The following is a 19,983-nucleotide window of genomic DNA, read 5'->3' as shown; positions in this document are numbered from 1 at the left end:
AGGCCACAGTCATAAGGAAAAGCAGAGGCTGCTTCCCCACCCAGGCCAGCAGGGACGTGTCGATTAGTGAGTCCTCAGAAGTACCCCCAAACTTGTCCGTTTCATGGATTGCCTTAGTAAAAGGCCACTGAAGCAGCACTACACCGTCGCTTGGCATGTGTAAGGTGATCATGGCTCGTGTTGGAGAAGCTTGGAGAGTTGGAAGCTACTTCTGTCAGAAGCTGTAGATATGGTCACTGTTCTGGTCACTTATCCCAGCTTGGCCCTTTGCTAAGCTGTCCGCCTATCCATTGTGGCTTCCTGTCTGCCCCTGTATTCGAAAGTGATTGTGGGCTGCCCGTGCCCTGGTCATTGATACTGCAGGGAGAGGATACGGAAAGCCTTTTCCCCGTGTTTGGAAGGTCTCCTGTCCTTACCAAACCCTGGTGCTTTCGAACAAATTTTCTCAGCCTATTGGTCTTGGCTGCTGATACCTGGCTCACTGAGTGTCCTCTATGAGTGCTGGCCAGTGTCCTCAGAGGCTTCTGTAAGGGAGACAGAAGCCAGCCTCTGCCTTGAGGGGTTTTATTCTGGATCAATTTTGCAAATATCTCATGAGCCTCAGTCATACTCTCCTTCCATGGCTGCAGACGAGAGGCCTGCAGAAGCCTGTTTGGTGGAAGGCTATCGTGTTCCCACATGCAGTCAGGAGAAGAATAAACTTGGCTGACAGGGACTCTGGTCTCCTGAGCCTGTCTACCTCTGACCTGTTACCAGCTTCCAATTAGCTAACGGTGCCAGAAGCTATGTGATGCTATGGGTGGAGATCTAAAGCCTCATGTTCTCTCTCTTTCTCATTTTCTAGATGATTGTGGACACCAGAGGGCCAGGAGTGGACAACAAAACCACACTCAAAGTGACACTGGACCCTGCCTCTTCAGCATCATGAAACAGCTTTTTACTGTGCTTAGTCATTGCCTCAGGCGTGGGAGACTTCAGCATACAACACCTCTAATGTCCCTGTGACATTAGTGTCTGGAATGACTAGTGGCTAGAACTTGTTGCCAACTTCTGTTACTTTCATAATGGCTGTGCAATAAACCCCATAGGTTAATTCAGTCTGCCTTTGAAATCCGTGTTAGTTCATGAACTTAGGGCTGGCTGTGGAAAAGGAAGGCCAGTTCCTGTCACTCCTTGTGCCCTTCCTGTCCTTAATGCCCCCTGAGGCTTGGGCTTCAGGGTGTTGGAAGTGAACTGTGAGGGCTGGTGCTGGTAACCTATGTGCATTTAGGGTTGTGAATGTTGAGAGATTGCTGAAGTCAAGGTCAGGACTTGGGGAAGGTGTCTGTCAGTAAGGAAGGCTGGGGTGTCAGTTCTAGGAAGTGAAGTCTCACTGCTAAAAACTACGGAAGTGATTGGGCAAAGGGACTGAGATGCAGAATTCAGAGCATCTTGCTGACAGGACAGATTACTGTAGACAGGTGGGAGTTGTTGCCATGGGAATGAGGGTATGCTCTGCAGACTGGCCTCAGAGGCCCTTAAGGAACACAAGTGCTCCCACTGGGTGGGATGCCAGGTGGGAGGAAGAGAGGAAACTCCCTTGAGTAGCTTGGATACCAATAGGGCAAAAGAGAAACTGGCAAAGAAAGGGTGTGATAACTGATGGGTTTGTAACTAGGACTTTTTATTTAAGACATGAAGGACTGTGGAAGTCTTAGTGGGTAAGCGTGCTTGCTGAGTTTAATTCCCAGAACACAAACAGGTAGATGATAAAATTTTAAAAGTTACACATTTTTCTTGTTTGAGAATTCTAAATTTTGCTTTTTAAACTGAGTCAGTCCGTGTAGGGAGGTCTACAGTTCAGACTAGAGGATCACGGGACGGGGAGTTAGAGATGGGCTTGAGCCTCCTGACATGAATGCTGGGTACTGAACTGACCTCTGCAAGAACAGCTCATCTTTAAGTGATAAGCCGTCTCTCCAGGCCTGTGAAGAGGGTTTAAGTCTTGTTAGCAGGTTATATAGGTGTGGACAGTTAACCCCATACTCTGGGGTTGTAGGAACACAAAAGCTAATTTATTTTAGAGAAAAAATTTGAGTTACTCTATTTGAGTGGCGTGGTCTTTTCCATCCTGAGAAGGTATTAGCTAAGATTTGATCACGTGACATTGCTTTTGCAATGGCTTATAAGCATCCTGAATATCTGTTATTTGAGCTAATGAAGGGTCTAGGAATGTTGAATTTTTATATAAAATTTTTATCTTAACTTCTAATGTTACTGGGCCTTGTGGTGGACACTTAGACAAGGCTGGGGTTGACAGTAACTTACATTTAGTTTTTGGGCATTCCCACTAGCATTGGTTACTATACTATACAAATTTGATAAAAGTCTTGAATGATCATGGAAGGGAATGGAGCTCGTTCCACTGTTGATTGGGAAGAAAGTTAACATTGGTACTTACAGCAGGACTGTCTCTGACCTGTCAGTAGTAAAACTGACACAAGAGACTTAGTAATATTTTAAAGCTTAGGCCTTTGATTGAGGAGTCTACCTAATTCTGGCACTATGTCCTGTATGCTGATGTCCTTATGCAGGTGAAGGTAGACGCATAAAACGAGGCCTGTCATTGGATGAGAAGGAAGGGAGGCGGGAACAAAGTTTTAGAAGGAAAGGGAGAGGAAGAAAGGGAAGAGAATCAAGGTGGAGACTGAGAAGGATGACCCAGATCCGGGTGGTCTTGAATGGCCCTGAGTAGTGTTATGAGTGTATGTGTGTGTGGATTGTATATATGGATGGATTTCTATAGGTAAATCTATCTAGGTGGGCAGTTTATATCCTTATCAACTGGTTGTGAGTTTATTGTGTGGATGTAGTGTGGATTGAAAATTTAACATATAGGAGGCTAGAGAGAGCTCAGTGGTTAAGAGCATTGACTGCTCTTCCAGAGGTCCCGAGTTCAAATCCCAACAACCACATGGTGGCTCACAACCATCTGTAATGAGATCTGATGCCTTCTTCTGGTGTGTCTGAAGACAGCTACAGTGTATTTAACACATAAGTCTGATTATTGGGTTGCAGTTTTGTTGAGTCTTGGTTTTTACCGGGTAGCTGGAACCAAAAGGTTTGCAGCTAGTAGAAAGCCATTGAAAGAGATACTAACCAGAGATGAATTATGGTTGGTTCCATATACCATCCCCCAACCCCCTACCCCCTCTCGGGAACTGACTAGGGACTAGTGTAGGCGCCACACAGGGATGGCTTGCAGACCACCTGGGTCTGAGAGTACTTGGGGGCAGAGTGGAGGCACTGACATAAATGTACTTCACAGTGCCATGTGGCCCTAGTTAGCGTGGGATAAAAAGGTTCAGTCCTTTTTAATACTTAATGCAACAGTGTCCCACCATGTAGCCAGATCTATCTCTGGCCCATCTGCTCACTGCTTGTGAGGCTGAATCTTCTGCCTCTGATTCCTTCTCCCAGAGCCCCTCCCTCTACTTCCTGCCCAGCTATTTAGTTTTTTATTGCAGCCAGTCAGATACAATTCTAGATCCGCTTTGGGCAGGTGAGGAAGAACAAATGCTTAGAAAATAAACCACGTAATGGCAATCGCAGAATCCTGTCAGCATCTGGCTTTCTGCTGGTACAGAATTAACAATTGAATATACAGAGACACACCCTCACAATGCACCCCCACAGGTACCGACACACTAAGAATGATTTGAAGCATCTCTGTACTCTAACTGTATTCTCGTGAGTGGGGCTCGAGTCCTGGAGATATGGCTATGAATGCCCCTCCTCCCTCCAGAGGGTAGAACCTGAACCCCTCAGAAAGCTTGCTTCTGCAGGGGAGGCAAAGTCCTGCCTCTTACACTGCTGCCCAGGGCGGTCTTTTTCTGGCACCTTGTTTTTCCAGGGTGGGCATGGCACTGCCCCATTTAGAATCCTCAGGATGGAGTTTTTCTAAGGCAGTAGGGTGTTACACCTGCCTGGGTTAAAATTATTAATTGGGCTCACTACACTGTTTATAATAAAAAATTCTCCTGGTCCTTTTGAACTTTTTATTTCTGTTATTGAAAACCACCAAAGCTGAATTTAAAAGTTAGTTTGCAATCTCGGGGACCCCACTGTCTCCTTTGCAGTATTCTAATGTCTGAAACAGATTGATAAGCACCTAGTGGGCTGGGGAGATGGCTCAGAGGCTAAGAACACTGACTGCTCTTCCAGAGGTCCTGAGTTCAATTCCCAGCTACCACATGGTGGCCCACAACCATCTGTAATAGGGTCTGATGCCCTCTTCTGGTGTGTCTGAAGACAGCTATAGTGTACTTATATAGAATAAATAAATAAATCTTAAAAAAAAAAAAGCACCTAGCAGTATCTGACTTCAACAACCATTGTAGTGAGCATACTCTTACGAGTCAAATGCCATCTCCCATAAATCTTGCAATTCAGCCCTTTTGCAAAGTGCATACATCACATTTTTTTTATTTTTTCTATTTTTAGAACAACCCTCTACATTAGAACAAAGCTACCATTTGAAATCTGTTCTCAACTGAAAACATTCCCACCCTACCCTCCTTTTTGAGTCCCATGTTTATCTCCGCAGGCAAGCAAGGGAAGGCACAGGTGAGAGCCATTGCTTCGGACCCTGGTTCCAGGAACAGCAGTGCCCAGTGGACACAGGTGTCTTGCCACCAGCAGATGGGTTTTCCGAGATCCTTTTTCATTTCTGTTTGAAGAACAGAGTGGCAGAAGCAGAGTAGTCGCTTAGGAGACAGACCAGCAGCTGTATGAGAAGTGGCTGCAACTTGGGTTACAGAGGTAGAGGCAGAAGATGAGCTCTTGGTGCAAATGTGGAAGGATGAAGGTGTGATGTTAGATAAGTGAAGCTAGAGTCAGAGAAATGTGTAAAATACAATACCTACTTGTGCTGAAATGGATATATATATATGTTTATGTGTATAGATCTATAAAATGAGATACAGATATATAATATATATACATATAAATGTGTGTGTATATATATATATATATAAACAATTATAGTTTTAGTTTGCCTTTCTATTTTGCTTTTCCCATGTAATCTTTATTCTAATATGTCTTAGGTACCTTTCTCACCAAAGGAGACTGAAATGTCAGTTTTGGACTTTGAAAGGCAGGGCTATGCAACAAAATAGCAAAGTGGGACACTCCAGGCCTGTCTATTGTTCCTAATACTAAGGAGCAGACTGGATGATCTGTCCCAGGCAATTTTTCAGATACGCCAGGGAGAAGCTTTTGTCTACTGTTCAAGTCTTAGCTGGGACCCGGAAGAAGAAGGATATAACTGTGGGCGCAAAAGAAGAGCTTGTTGTTCCTGTCTCGAAGGACAGGAAGTAGGAGAACAGAACTCTATGCTGGGAGGCTAAGGAATGTCTCCCAGCTGGAGAGCAGAAAGCAGAAGACAGAGGCCACGAAGGCTCAGTTTCCCTTGTCTGGACTCTTGCTTGGAGGGTGCAGGGATGCAGCTAGAACTCTGAAGAAGGATATCAGACTCTGCTTGTCACTTAACATTTTGTAAGAAGCCACCTCTTACAGTGTCCCCTTCCTCAGCCTGTAGAATAGCCAGGACAACTGGATACCAGTGGGGCAGAGGTAGGAGTATCTGTTAGCTAGAGATGGCCATAGCAAAATGCTACATGCCGGTGGCTTAGGTGATGGAATTAATTTTCTCACAGTTCTGGAGCTGACATGTCCAAGGTCAAGGTGCCAGCTGCTTCAGTGGCTCGTGGGTGTGCAAAAGGCCTCCCACGGTATCTTCACGTGATGGAGGAGAATGGCCTCCTGGGAACCTTTGCAATAAGGACATCTATTCTACCAGTTTGATTCACAGAACCTTAACTAACCTCTAATCCTCCTATCCCCACATTCTCATTGCAGGTTAAGATTGAACATACAGACTGGGAAGACCATGACGGTATTCAGTTCACAGCAAGAGGGGACATTTAGCAGGCCCAGGAGCTAAAGAGCCAAGGGTCTATGGGAGAGCTGGCCAAAAGAGACAACAGCATCAGATCTGCCTTCTGCTTAGGATCTGGCACTGGCCATGGTGAATGGTTGACCTTGACAAAGAGTTATCAAAAGAATCAGTGTGGGGGTGGGGTGTGTTCCCTAGTTCTCCACCCTCTAGAAGCTACCTTTTCCTTGGGTAGCTGCTATAGTGACTCTTCTCAAAGATGTTGTTCTTTCCCAGTGAGTGACGTTTTGTTCCAAGCATCCTTAGGGTCCTGGGCAGCAAAGGCCTGTTGTGGCTGGTTCTTACTTCGGTCTTTACTTTGTGTGTGGAGTCCTGGTACAGGATGGTATCAAGATGTCTCCCTGCTTTCTAGGCAGGGCAGTTTGCAAAGGATTCAGCTGAGAGAATACACAGATGGACCAGAGACCAGACGTCCTCTGTCTTGGGAGGAAGATGGTGGGCCAAGGTATCACACCGTTGCAAGTGGAAAGAAGGGAACAGAATCAGAGGAAAGATGGGGCAGGAGGGGGCAAGTTCCTTTACATCAGGCAAGAAAGCAAGCCATAGCTGAGCAGGTGGCATTCAAGATGCTTGAAGTAGGCAGGGCCCTATTTACTCATGTCTCTGGAGGAAGAATGTTCCAGGCAGAGGAAACAGCACTAAGTCTCTGACAACAGAAGCGCTCGCTCGCACGCACCTGGGGCGGTTAGTCTGAACCTCGGGGGTCTCTGAGAAGGTATTGCTGTTTTATGGAGGAGGAAGGGTGTGAGAAGACAGGAGGCAAAGAACATGGTAGGAAATGAGAGAAGAAAAGGGGCAGGTATTACAGCTTAACCTACCCGAATGTGAACTTTGCATCAAGCCCTGGAAGGCATGTTTAAGCGGGAGCATCGAGCCCCAGCCAGTTCTGAATCTGTACGTGTTGGGTGGGGACAAGAATCCTTCCTTCTGAAGACTTAGTTTGATTATGTGTATGTGTATATCTACGTACACATTAGTGCAAGTACCTGCACTCAGAAGACAAGTGTCAGATCCCTGGCGATGGAGTCACAGATGGTTGTGAGCTGCCCGATGTGGGTGCTGGGAACCAAACTTGGGTCCTCTGGAAGCGCAGTAAGTGCTCTTTACCACCTAGCCATATGTCTAACCCCAACAGTTCTCATTTCTAGTAAGTTCTTGTCGCTGCTCAGGGACCACACTTTGAGAACCAACCTCACTTCATGCTAACCTGGAGACGGCCCTCCTCCTACCTGTGTAGTAGCCTTCCTGATGGACAGGCAGCCTGCTTCTTCCAGAAGAGCACGTTTCCAGCTGCTGACTGCATCTGGTTGTTCATACCGTGACGAGATGCCCACAGATCTCTCAGGAGACATTTATAAACAACTTGGATCCAATGTTGTCAGAGGAAAAGAGTCCGTGCTTGGTAACAAGGCTTTGGTCCTCTGCCACCTCTGTGTTTTATCCTCAAGTTGACAAGAACCTTATCCTATGGTAGCAGAAAGACAGCTCAACCAAGTTCTATCTACCCAAACAGCACACAGCTGACCCACCACATAACAGGAGAGTGAATGACCTCGTCCCCCTCTGAAACCCTTGTATTTCCGTCACTGGGGACAGGGGAGGGTGTGTGTTTCTCTCACAGGCCTATCCCCCAGCATGATCTGCATAGCCTGGCTCTATAACCGAGCATTCGAAATGGAAGTGGGAGACAGGAATAAATGTGACCTGCTTCAGGCTGGGCCTGTCACACAGCTCTAGCCCGGCCAGAATGAAGTGTAGAGAAAGGAATGTCAGCTTTGCTAGCGGTGATTAAGAAGAGAGAGACTGGGGCTGGAGAGATGGCTCAGTGGTTAAGAACACTGACTGCCCTTCCAGAGGTCCTGAGTTCAAGTCCCACAACCACATGATGGCTCACAACCATCTGTAATGGGATCTGATGCCCTCTTCTGGTGTGTCTGAAGGCAGCGACAGTGTACTCATACAAATAAAATAAGTAAATCTTTAAAAAAAAAGTCAACAAGCAACAAGCCCCAACTGTGGCAGTTGTTAGAGGAAGAGAGAGAGAAAAAATAGAAGAAGAAGAAGAAGAAGAAGAAGAAGAGGGAGAAGAGAAGAGAAGAGAAGAGAAGAGAGAGAAGAGAGAGGAAGAGAAAGAGAATGAATATACCCATTAGGGTCAGGGATAAAATTCTAATGCAACCACTGCCCTGTACCACCACCACCACAAGGCCGTTTAGTATTCCTGGTAAGTACTTAAGCAATTTTCTGATAAACTTTTAACAGGATTAGAGCCTCTTTAGGGAAATCACCTACCCAAACACCCAGTGATTATCAGAAACCTTTTGTCTTATATCCAGTTTAATGGTTATCCAAGCACTCTCTTTTCCCGAGAACCTTCCTTCACAAAAGGAAGCTGTGGCTTGGATTCTGCAGCAAGCTAGAAATATGACTTGGACACATGCTCATAACCAATTTATCTGAGAAAAAATTGTAAAACTGACATTTGAGGGGACACAAGAACAGAATCGAAGATTTCAGTTACTGTTGCTTGCCAGACAATGTATTGACTGCTCCCTAGTCCTGTGTAATGAACTGAGTTATAATAGTGACTTTGTTTCTGATGTGCTCAGAGAGGTGGAGTAACTCGCCCAAGAGCACACAGCCAGTAGCAGAAAACCCAGGTTTGGAATCTAAGCAGAGCTGGAGCCTGCCGTGGAGTCACAGTTCTGCCCTTGCAAAAAGAATTACAGCAGGAGACGGAAAGTGAGGTAATCCCCAAGAGGGGCTGGTGTTGTGCTATGGAACTGTAGAGGAGAGAGAAGGTCCCTCCTTGGTGGGTTTGGAGAAAAGACAGTCTTTCCCAGAAGAGGAAGTAGGGGAAGGCCATATGGGGACAGTAAGCAGAGCATGTCACAAATGGTGAGCCATGAGCATAGGAAGATACTGCAAATCCAGCTGACAGCCATGGGCAAGGACCCCAGTCCTTCCATCGGTCCAACCTCTTGGATGTTTTATTCTCTGGTTTGGGACAGCCTGGCCCAATCCCATCCCTCGTTAGGAGGGTGACCTTGGGCACTCTCTACCTCACCGGGACTTAAGGTTTTCTCACCTGCAAATGAAGGGCGACCACAGCGCCTCCTCCACAGGCTGCCAAGGACTCAGGACACAGACCTAAAAAAGCAATTAGCGGGGTTGGGGATTTGGCTCAGTGGTAGAGCGCTTACCTAGGAAGTGCAAGGTCCTGGGTTCGGTTCCCAGCCCCAAAAAAAAAAAAAAAAAAAGCAATTAGTACCTGCCTGGCACCTACACAAGGGAAACTGGTATTGCTTGAGCCACAGGACCCAGAATGGTGTTAAAAGCACCATTTATTTGATTTGGGGTGGGGCTAGCTTGTCATCTTGTCTAATTTCAGACTTTTTGAAAAGTCACAAAAGCTAGAAAAAAATTCTTATACAAGGGTCATGACAGCCTAAGGAAGGATGGACATATAGCTCAGTGGGTAGCGTGCTGTCGTCATGCGCATAAAGCCCTGGTCCCATCCCCAGAATCTCATAAACTGGGTGTGGGGGTACCCGCCTGGAATTCCAGCACTCAGGAGTTGGAGGCAGGATGATAAGGAGTTTGAGGCCAGCCTGGGCTACATGAGTCTCTATCTCAAAAGAAGTATATGTAGAAATGCATACTGGTATACATGCATTTGTCTCTGAACTATTTCTAAGTCAAATACAGACCACTGGCTTTTTACCCTCTAATACTTCAGCACACCTTTCTGATCAGCAAGGGCATTCTCCTATCTAGTCACCGTATGATGACTGACACCAGGAAATTAACACTATTCTAGTCCAATTGTCTACACGAAAGGCCTTATTCAGATGTTTGTGTGTTCAGATTGTCTCATGATATTGTCTAGGAGAAAGGCATACAGGAGCTATTTAAACTCTATTTTTTTTCTGAAAATACAAAGCTATTTAAAAAGATAATTAAAAGATAAAAAAATCAGTGCCAAAAACAATCAGCTATTTTTATAGTTATAATAAAATAATTATGGCCACCATAGGCTTTGAGAACGTGGTTCACATGTCTCTTAATCTGGTCCCTCCAAGGCTACCTGAGCTAATGGTGCCTGAAACACTGGGGGGCTTTGGGGGAGCCTTATCTATCATTACCAATTATTGTTATTTGCTTGGAACCATTTGGAAACCTCCATATCTGGTTTAGAGGGGACTGGGTGTGTGTGTGGGCACGGGGAAGGTGTACTTTCCATTCCTGGCTGGAGACCCATTCTTGCATCTTGGGGGACTCCCCTCCTGGTGCTCCCTTTGGACGCCCCTGGGTATTTGTAGCAACTTGTGTGGAGGGGCAGGACCTGATTCCACTCCCACCCTCCTATGTTTACAAATTACACAGACCGTGGTGGTGGGGGTGTCTCCTGTTTATTTTTCTCCTGTTCAGAATCCATATATATATATATATATATATGTATATATATATATATATATATTACAGTCAGTTTAGGTAATACGTTTTATTATGAAAGGTCTCTTTTCATATAAAGAAAATACCTGGTGGGACACATTCGTTATCTTATTCCTTTCTGCTCTTTGACGCTGCTGAGGAAGCCTCGCTGAACGCTCTCATCACCCTGCCGCCATGTCTAAGTCAGAGTCCCCCAAGGAGCCGGAACAGCTGCGGAAGCTCTTCATTGGAGGGCTGAGCTTCGAAACAACCGATGAGAGTCTGAGGAGCCATTTTGAGCAATGGGGAACACTCCCCGACTGTGTGGTAACGAGAGATCCAAACACCAAAAGATCCAGAGGCTTTGGGTTTGTCACATATGCCACTGTGGAGGAAGTGGATGCTGCCATGAATGCAAGACCACACAAGGTGGGTGGAAGAGTTGTGGACCTAAGAGAGCTGTGTCAAGAGAAGATTCTCACAGACCAGGTGCCCACTTAACTGTGAAGAAGATCTCTGTTGGTGGTATTAAAGAAGACACTGAAGACTATCACCTACGAGATTATTTTGAGCAGTATGGGAAAATTGAAGTGATTGAAATTATGGCTGACAGAGGCAGTGGAAGAAAGAGGGGTTTTGCTTTTGTCACCTTTGATGACCATGACTCTGTGGATTAGACTGTTATTCAGAAATACCGTACTGTGAATGGCCACAACTGTGAAGTAAGAAAGGCTCTGTGGAAACAAGAGATGGCTAGTGCTTCATCAGTCAGAGAGGTCGAAGTGGTTCTGGAAACTTTGGTGGTGGTCGTGGAGGTGGTTTTGGTGGCAATGACAATTTTGGATGAGGAGGGAACTTCAGTGGCTGTGGTGGCTTTGGTGGCAGCTGTGGTGGTGGATATGGTGGCAGTGGGGATGGCTATAATGGATTTGGCAGTGATAGAAGCAATTTTGGAGGTGTCAGAAGCTACAATGATTTTGGCAATTACAACAACCAGTCATCAAATTTTGGACGCATGAAAGGAGGACACTTTGGAGGCAGGAACTCTGGCCCTGATGGTGGTGGAGGCCAGTTCTCTGCTAAACCACGAAACGAAGGTGGCTATGGAGGTTCCAGAAGTAGCAGTAGCTATGGCAGCGACAGGAGGTTCTAATTACAGCCAGGAAACAAAGCTTAGCAGGAGAGGAGAGCCAGAGAAGTGACAGGGAAGCTACAGGTTACAACAGATTTGTGAACTCAGCCAAGTACAGTGGTGGCGGGGCTTAGCTGCTACAAAGAAGACATGTTTTAGACAATACTCATGTGTGTGGGCAAAAACTCCAAGACTATATCTGTGACTAATTGTACAACAGGTTATTTCAGTTTCTGTTCTGTGGAAAGTGTAAAGCATTCCAATGAAGGGTTTTACTGTAGACCATTGTCACCCATGCTGTTGACTGCTAAATGTAAAAGTCTGATCATGACACTGAATAAATGTGTCTTTTTTTTTTTTAAAATGTGCTGTGTAAAGTTAGTCTACTCTGAAACCATCTTGGTAAACTTCCCCAACAGTGTGAAGTTAAAATTCCTTCAGGGTGGTGCCAAATTCCATTCGGAATTTATTTATGGTTGCTTGAGTGGAGAAGCCATTGTCTTCAAAAACCTTGGTGTTGCTAAACTGCCACTTACTGTTGTAATGAGTTTCACCATTGAAAGGGTCATCCAAGCAAGATCACAATTTGGTTATAAAATGGCACACCCTATGCAATATCAAAATTGAATAACGGTATCAGATAAAATAACAGATGGGAATGAAGCTTGTGTATCATCCATTGTCATGTGTACTCAATAAACGATTTAATTCTCTTGAAAAAAAAAAAAGAAAGAAAATACCTGGTGACACAGTGCTTTTATTTGTCCATCCCCCGTAGTCACTCTGAGTCCTCGGCCTTTCTCATGTATCTTGCGACTTGAACATTTTTCATTCAAGGTTATGAAATGTGTTGGGATAAAGCTTCTGACTACTGGGGAGGGGTCACATTTTTCTGCATGTTTTTTGTTGACAACCTTAAAATAGGGTCCCACGATGGGAAGAGGTGAGGAGCCCTGGAACACCGGCACCGTAAGCAACCCCCAGAACCTCTGCAAGCAGTCTGGGGAACTCCAGGCTAAACACTGACCACAAATCCACCGTTTTCTTTCAGCGGGGCCATTCCAAGCACTTGCCAGCAGATGACTCTGCAGCCCACATTTCTGACACAGCTCCACAGGTTTGGAAAGCAACCTAGGGAAAGTCTGCCCTGGAGCCCCGGGCTCTAAGGCAGTCAACTCATTTCCTCCTGTTGCTTCCCTAGAAAGGGAATTTACATCGTCCATCTCTTGTCCCTTCAAAGTGACTTCTGTGGGTGCCTTAGGATTTTTGCAGGGCTGAGAACTGACTTGGGGTTCCTAAGCTAGAGCTGATCTGCTCTCCAAAGTTGGACCCTTCTCCGGTATTCCATGGAGCAAGTCACTCAGGGGGTAGTCCTAGGGCACCGGTTAGCATCCGCTAGGGACTCAGGTCAAGCCAGCTGCTGGGCATGTTTCCCAGGCATTGCCCATTTAATGCTGAGACTCAGAGAAGGGCTCCTGAGAAGGGCCATCAGAGAGGACATAATCTGCCCAGGGTCACACAGCCAGTTGCCATCTCAGCAGCAGAAAGTCGCCTGAGCCGATGAGAACAGTAATGTCCACCTTGCTGTCTCTTGCTTCAAGAGCTCTGGTGGCGCTCTCTCTCTCTCTCTCTCTCTCTCTCTCTCTCTCTCTCTCTCTCTCTCTCACTCACACACACACACACACACACACACACACACACACACACACAAGGGAGGGAGGAGAAAAGACAGGGAGAGCGTGATTTTTACTTATAACGGAACGGGATTGGAAGAGTGACTAATATAGTAAGCAAAGTGAACTCAGATACTGGAGAGACAGACAGACAGACTGATGACTGACTGACTGACTGACTTACAATGGGGATTGAAATAATGAGCGGTGACTAGAAAGAAGAAAAGCACTCAGAAGAGCGTCAGGATAGCCTGAGGAGTGGCTGCTGTTCTGGGATCTGCCTGTCTTTGACTCCTCAGTGTGCTAGGGTCACTCCATGCTTGTTTCTTAAAGAGGGTTCTGGGGATCTGAACTTAGGTTCTCGTGTTTGGCCACTGAGCCATCTCCCCTCTGTTACAGCTGAGATATCGCAGGATCCCGGTATTTTCTCACCAAGGCTGAGAAGCAGGCTTTGCTGGGGATGAGGGAGGGACGGTGGCAGGTTGTGGGTCACTGGATGGCGAAGAGTCACTGCGGCCTGTGCTGGTGGAACTTGCTAGAATCTCTCTTGAACTTGCCCCTAAATGTTATTGCATCACTGGGAGCTAGCCGTAGTTCCAACAGCCACATTCTTCCCGAAAAATCTCCGCGCGCACGTGCTTTCTAGGACAAGAGGTTGGTTTCTTTTTCCTGTGGGTTGCTGTTCCCTGCAGGAGTGCACCACAGGGATCTGGCTGTGCTGAGGCAGGCTGCTGAGTAAGCATACCTTAGCCGGGCGGGCGCGGTTGGACTTCTGGGAAACAAAACAAACAAAAAACTTAAAGGATATTGTTTGGGCTAGCTTTCCACTTCGTCATCTTCTCTTCCTTCTGCTTGGAACGTGGTCACGGAAGCTGCCGCCATTTTCAAGATGGCGGGCAGGCAAGCTAGGAGACTGAGCACTTGGTGTCCCACTGGCCTGGTCCTTTCTTCTTTGGACTGCCTTTCTTCAGACTCTTCCTTGTGAGAGAAGAAAGCGGTTTCCCATCTTGACTTTGATGCTTCATGTGGGTGGCTTGGTTCCTCGAGGTTGAGTATAACTCCCACTTGATTATCATGGGGGCTGATTGCTCCCAGTGGTTGTTCCCGGAAGCTCTTCAGTCACTGAAGATAAAGCTTCCTACAAACACGAAATCACCTTTTATCATGGACACACTTGGATTTGCTTAAGGGGCAGGTAGAAAATAAGAATAAAAAGTACTTCTCAGTGGTTTTTTATTTAATACTTTTTAAACTCCGTATAGAAGTCTAAGATCCATATAAAAGCGCACCCTGTACTCTTACACAGCCAGAAGGCTGTAGATCACACTAATGAAGGTTTCAATGCTACAGAAATATTTCGAATTTTTCTCCCATAAAGAAATGATGGGAAGCAACCGACAAGATCCTGAAGTTCAGAGAGGAGGAGGCAGCCACAGAGTTGGGCGAACTGCTGTACAAGTCCAAGTACATCCAGACTGCATCTGGGAACAAAGTTAGTCCCCAGTCTGTTCTGTGTGGAAGCCAGAACATCATTCTCAATGGCAAGACCATTCTAATGAATGACTGTATCATCTGAGGAGACCTGGCAAATGTAAGAGTTGAACGTCACTGTGTTGTGAAAAGCCATAGTGTCATGAGGCCACCATTCAGAAAATTCAGCAAAGGTCTTGCATTCTTTCCTCTGCACATTGGGAATCATGTCTTTATTGAGGAAGACTGTGGGGTCAAGGCTGCCCAGATTGGTTCTTATGTTCACATTGGGAAGAGCTGTGTGATTAGGCCCCGGTGTGTCTTGAAAGACTGCCGCAAACTTCTTTTTTTTTCTGGAGCTGGGGACCGAACCCAGGGCCTTGCGCTTGCTAGGCAAGCGCTCTACCACTGAGTTAAATCCCCAACCCCAAAATTCTTGACAATACAGTATTACCTCCAAAAACTGTGGTCCCCCCATTCACTGTCTTCTTCTGCTGCCCATGACTCTTCTTGGGGGAGCTCCCAGGGTGCACACAGGAGCTGATGATCAATGTCACCAAAAGCTACTTCCAGAAGTTTCTACCCCTAACACAAGTCTAATGTCTCTGCGTCATATCCTTCATTCTTTTGAACTCTAAGATGAACCTGGAGATGATGTCAGTCGGTGACTACAGAGCTGTTGTGTTTCTCACAACTTCACTCTCCTTGTTGTTGTTGTGGTTGCTGTTTTTCTGTTTGTTTGTTTGTTTGTTTTTTTGGAGCTGAGGCCCGACCCCAGGGCCTTGCGCTTGCTAAGCAAGCGCTCTACCACTGAGCTAAATCCCCAACCCTGTTTGTTTGTTTTTAATTTAGAAGTTTTCGATCTTCCGTGTCTCTGAGCATTTAAGAATTCAATAAGAAGGCTGGAGAGATGGCTCAGTGGTTAAGAGCACCCAACTACTCTTCCAGAGATCCTGAGTTCAAATTCTAGCAACCACATGGTGGCTCACAACCATGTGTAAAGAGATCCGGTGCCCTCTTCTGGTGTATCTGAAGACAGCTACAGTGTACCTATATATAATAAATGAATAAGGGCTGGAGAGATGGCTCAGTGGTTAAGAGCACCGACTGCTCTTCCAGAGGTCCTGAGTTCAAATCCCAGCAACCACATGGTGGCTCACAACCATCTGTAATGGAATCTGATGCCTTCTTCTGGTGTGTCTGAAGACAGCCACAGTGTACTCATATACAAAATAAATAAATAGATCTTTAAACAAAGAAGAAATTAACAACAATAAATGAATAAATCTTTAAAAAAAATTTAATAAGAAGGCTGGAGAGATGGCTCAGTGGTTAAGCATGCTGGTTGCTTTTCCAGAGGACCCAGGTTCCGTTCCTAGCACCCACATGGCCCTACAACCATCTGTAATGGAGTTCCAGAGGATCTGACAGGTTTCTGGCTTCCATGGTCATGAGACATACATGTGGTAAAGGTATATATGCAACCAAAATATCCCTTCACATAAAATAGTGAACTTTTTAAAGAAGAATTTTAATAAGTACATCTGGAAGAGTTGTCTTCACACACTGTGCTTACAACTGTCACCAGTCACCATAGCATTGTCTGAAGAGGACAGAAAGACCTGTTGCCGACACTCCAGCCCTGTGGTTCTGCAGATGGCTGGAACCTGCCTGGCATGGGTCTGCAGAGCAGTAGCACCCTCCTCCCAGCATGGGGTCACACAGCCCCAGTACTGCTCAGAACCCTGACCTATCCCATCGCTCACCGTTCACACAGATGACACTCCTCTTTCACTGCTGATATGGGACCCATAGCCACAATTTCTCGTACCCCGGGGAAAGTGTGACTTGAGTCCAGGTTCCTGTTGGTTGTTAGATCCTGAGGAAAAGAGATAGGCTGTGGTGACTTGTACCAATCAACCTAGTATCTGGGAGCTAGAGGCAGGAGGAATAAGAGCTACATAGTGAGCTTCCACTGGCCTGGTGTGCTCCATGATGCCCTGCTTCAAAACAACAAAAATAAGGTCAGTAAAAGAAACAAATGTGGAGCAGGTGGTATCTGTTGTTGTTTCATGGTGTTGTTCTTAGTTGTCCTAAGTTAGTAAAAGACTTAAACAAACAAACAAACAAAACAACAACAACAATAACAATAAGGAATCATGGATGTTGAGGAGGTACACATGTTTTAGGGTCATCAGCTTACACTTCCACATCACTGTTCATCATCAAAGGAAGTCAGGACAGGAACTGAAGCAGGGCTGGAGACAGGAGGTGAGGCAGAGGCCATGGAGGGTGCTGCTTACTGGCTTGCTTCCCATGGCTTGCTCAGCTTGCTTTCTTATAGAACCCAAGACTACCAGCCCAGGGATGGCCTCACAATCAGCTAGACCCTCTCCCACAGTCATTAATTAAGAAAATACCCTATATGCTTACCTGCAGCCTAATCTTACAGAGACTTTCTCAATTGAGCATCTTTCCTCTCAGAGGACTTTAGCTTGTGTCAAGTTGATATAAAACTGGTCATCACACACACACACACACACACACACACACAAACACATATACACACACACACACATACATACAAACACACACACACACACACACACACACACACACACACACACATACCCACACACTGACACACACACACACACTGACACACACATACCCACACACATACACACATGCAAACACTCACACACACACACCACACACCACACACACACAGTGACACACACACACACACACACACACACACACACACACACCTACCCTGATTAAACACTTCATAATGTATTAATCAAAACATTTCACGGTCTTCCCAGATATGCACAATTTTGTTCTTAGATATGGTTTTTAAAAATCTTGAATTGAACAAAACCAAAAAGATAAGAGATATGGGAACACCTGTGTCAGAGCAGAAGAACTTTTAAAATGTGTGGATCGGCTCTGGGGAAAGGGTTTGACACTCAAGTAGAAGTTGCTGAGTTTGAGTCCCGGAACCCCTGTAAAGTTCCAGGCAGAGAGGTGTGATCTCAGAGCTAAGGAGTCAGAGACAGGCAGCTTCCTGGGGCTCCTGGCCTGACCCAGAAGCAGCCTCAATCCCAGTAAAACAACTCTGTCTTTAAGAAAAAAAGTAGGGAGATCCCTCTTCAGGAGTGACATCTCAAGTTAATGTCTGGCCTTCATGCCCACACATGCACCCATGTACGTTTGAACATACACAAACATGTAAAAATCGGGAGAAGGATGAGATGACTCAGCAGGAAAAAGGACTACCGTACAAACCTGACAACTTGTGTTTAATCTCTGGAACACACACACACACACACACACACACACACACACACACGTGCGCGTGTACACACACACCAATAATAAAGTTTTTTTATTTGTTTGAGACAGGGTCTTACTATGTATACTCGGCTAGCCTCAATCTCACAGTACTCTAGAGCCTTCCAAGCACTGGAATTAAAGAGCAACCAACACATAGCTAAGCTTAAATGTGAATGAATGATGAGACGCCAACCTGGAGACCAGATGGGAGATCCTGGCTGGGCCATGCCACACAGTGCACGGATCTTAGCAGTACAGCACTAAACATTTTCATAAGGTGGGCACAGAGTTATAGCTGCTGGGATACAGAAATGTGGTTGACTTGCACCCTGTAAGTTCCCCTCCTTGTCTGCTCAGTCATCGCTCTAAGGGAACTGTGTCCCAACTTCAGACTGCATAGATTGCATTGTCTGTTTTTGAAAGTTACATAAATGGCAGCATACAGCATGAGGCCTTCTGTGTCTGGCTTTCTCTGAACATCGTCCTGGAGAATTCATGCATGCCGTTGCCCTGGGAACACTTATACCAATCTCAGAGCTCGAGGAACAGCTGGAGGGAAATGGTGCGTGAGATGGACAGACATTTCTTGCCACCAGTGCATGCTGGGAGAGAGCTTAGCTAGACAGGGCTGAGGGTGCAGGTGTCCATGACCAGGCCACGTAGCTGCTAGCCTATCACATTCATGTTGGAATTGCAACTCTAACACACAGCCAATGTTCTGTGGCCAGATAGATAGCTAATATTCTCTAGATAGCGGCCATCTTTGGACCCTTGTGTTTTACAATTTATATCCCCAACAGTCTTTTCACTGACAATTGCCCTTTAACACACATTGCTTGTGTTGTTAATTTTTTTATTTTAGTTTTTAAAGACAAGGTTTCATTATGACCTAGAACTCACTATATAGAATAGGCTGGACTTGAACTCAAAGAGGTCCACCAACACTGTCTCTGGAGTGCTGGGATTAAAGTCACATGCCATCATGCCTGGCCAATTAATTACTCTTTACATCTTTAAATGTCCATAGACAGGTAGACCTCTTTCCTTCTCGCAGGGCTCCACGAATCCACAGCGTATAACTTATATGACACAACTGAATCATTTTCTATACCTCTCTTGCTCTGATATAGTTATTTTGTGACTTTTCTTATCCAGAACTATCATCCCATTTTCTGTATACTACCTCCTAAGTGGTAGAAAGTGAGGGTGGATCAGCTGCCACTATCTCATTATCACAAAGAAAGAGGCCAAAGTATCCCTGGGGGCTCAGGGACAAAGGGAAAGAGAAAGGGGGCTTCCCATGAGTTCCTGTCTGTAAGCCGAACCTGAAGTCTGAGCCTTTTCAGTTCCATGAGCTGCAGGGTCTCTTTCATGCCACAGCTGACCCTGCTGGTTTTCTGGGGGGCTCAGGGAACAAATCTTGTCAGAGCTATTGAGTGAAGAGACCTCAGAGGTCAAGAGAAGTGGCTGACCTCTAGAATTCACAGAGCTTGAAACCTGGTCATTTCTGGGTGGATGGAGCGGCCCCAGCACAGTCCGTCAATGGTCCCAACTCTTTGTGGGAGCTTCCTTGAATGAAACCAGCCAGGAGGGGCTGGTGCATATCTTTGGTCATCATATGTGTGACCATCTGTGTCTGTCACTTCTGAACCTTCTAGAAATGATGACTTCTTTAGGAAGAACCCGCTGTGCAGAATCTGGCTGCCACAGTCGGAAGGTGTCGAGAGACTGGAGAAAAGTTGGACAAATCCGAGATTTCACAGGGTACAAATTGTTAGCGACTACAGACAGGGACATGTCTAGGGACAGTGACACAGGACGGTTACTGCCTCTAGGCAGGGAAAAGGAATCTACACTTTTTGTCCTTTTCTGTGCCTATTTTTTCCTCTGCCTTCATGCCTCCACTCCTCTCTGGCTCTCTACATGTCCACTCTACTGCC

At 45.9% G+C, this 19,983-nt stretch overlaps 1 non-coding gene and 2 pseudogenes across 1 annotated transcript; all 3 read left to right on the top strand.

Moving 5' to 3' along the window:
* Window positions 1–308: 308 nt before the first annotated feature.
* On the top strand, window positions 309–438 carry LOC116902511. Its single transcript, XR_004388120.1, has one exon. It is a non-coding gene; the product is annotated as a small nucleolar RNA SNORA71 (small nucleolar RNA).
* Window positions 439–10,624: 10,186 nt separating this feature from the next.
* Window positions 10,625–11,681, top strand: LOC116900733 (annotated as a pseudogene).
* An 813-nt stretch (window positions 11,682–12,494) lies between these two features.
* LOC116901055 lies at window positions 12,495–15,304 on the top strand (annotated as a pseudogene).
* The last annotated feature ends 4,679 nt before the right edge of the window (window positions 15,305–19,983 follow it).

The sequence above is a fragment of the Rattus rattus genome, chromosome 5, assembly GCF_011064425.1.
Source record: "Rattus rattus isolate New Zealand chromosome 5, Rrattus_CSIRO_v1, whole genome shotgun sequence".
In the NCBI taxonomy this organism is placed as follows: domain Eukaryota; kingdom Metazoa; phylum Chordata; class Mammalia; order Rodentia; family Muridae; genus Rattus; species Rattus rattus.
This window is presented reverse-complemented; position numbering and strand designations above follow the sequence as displayed.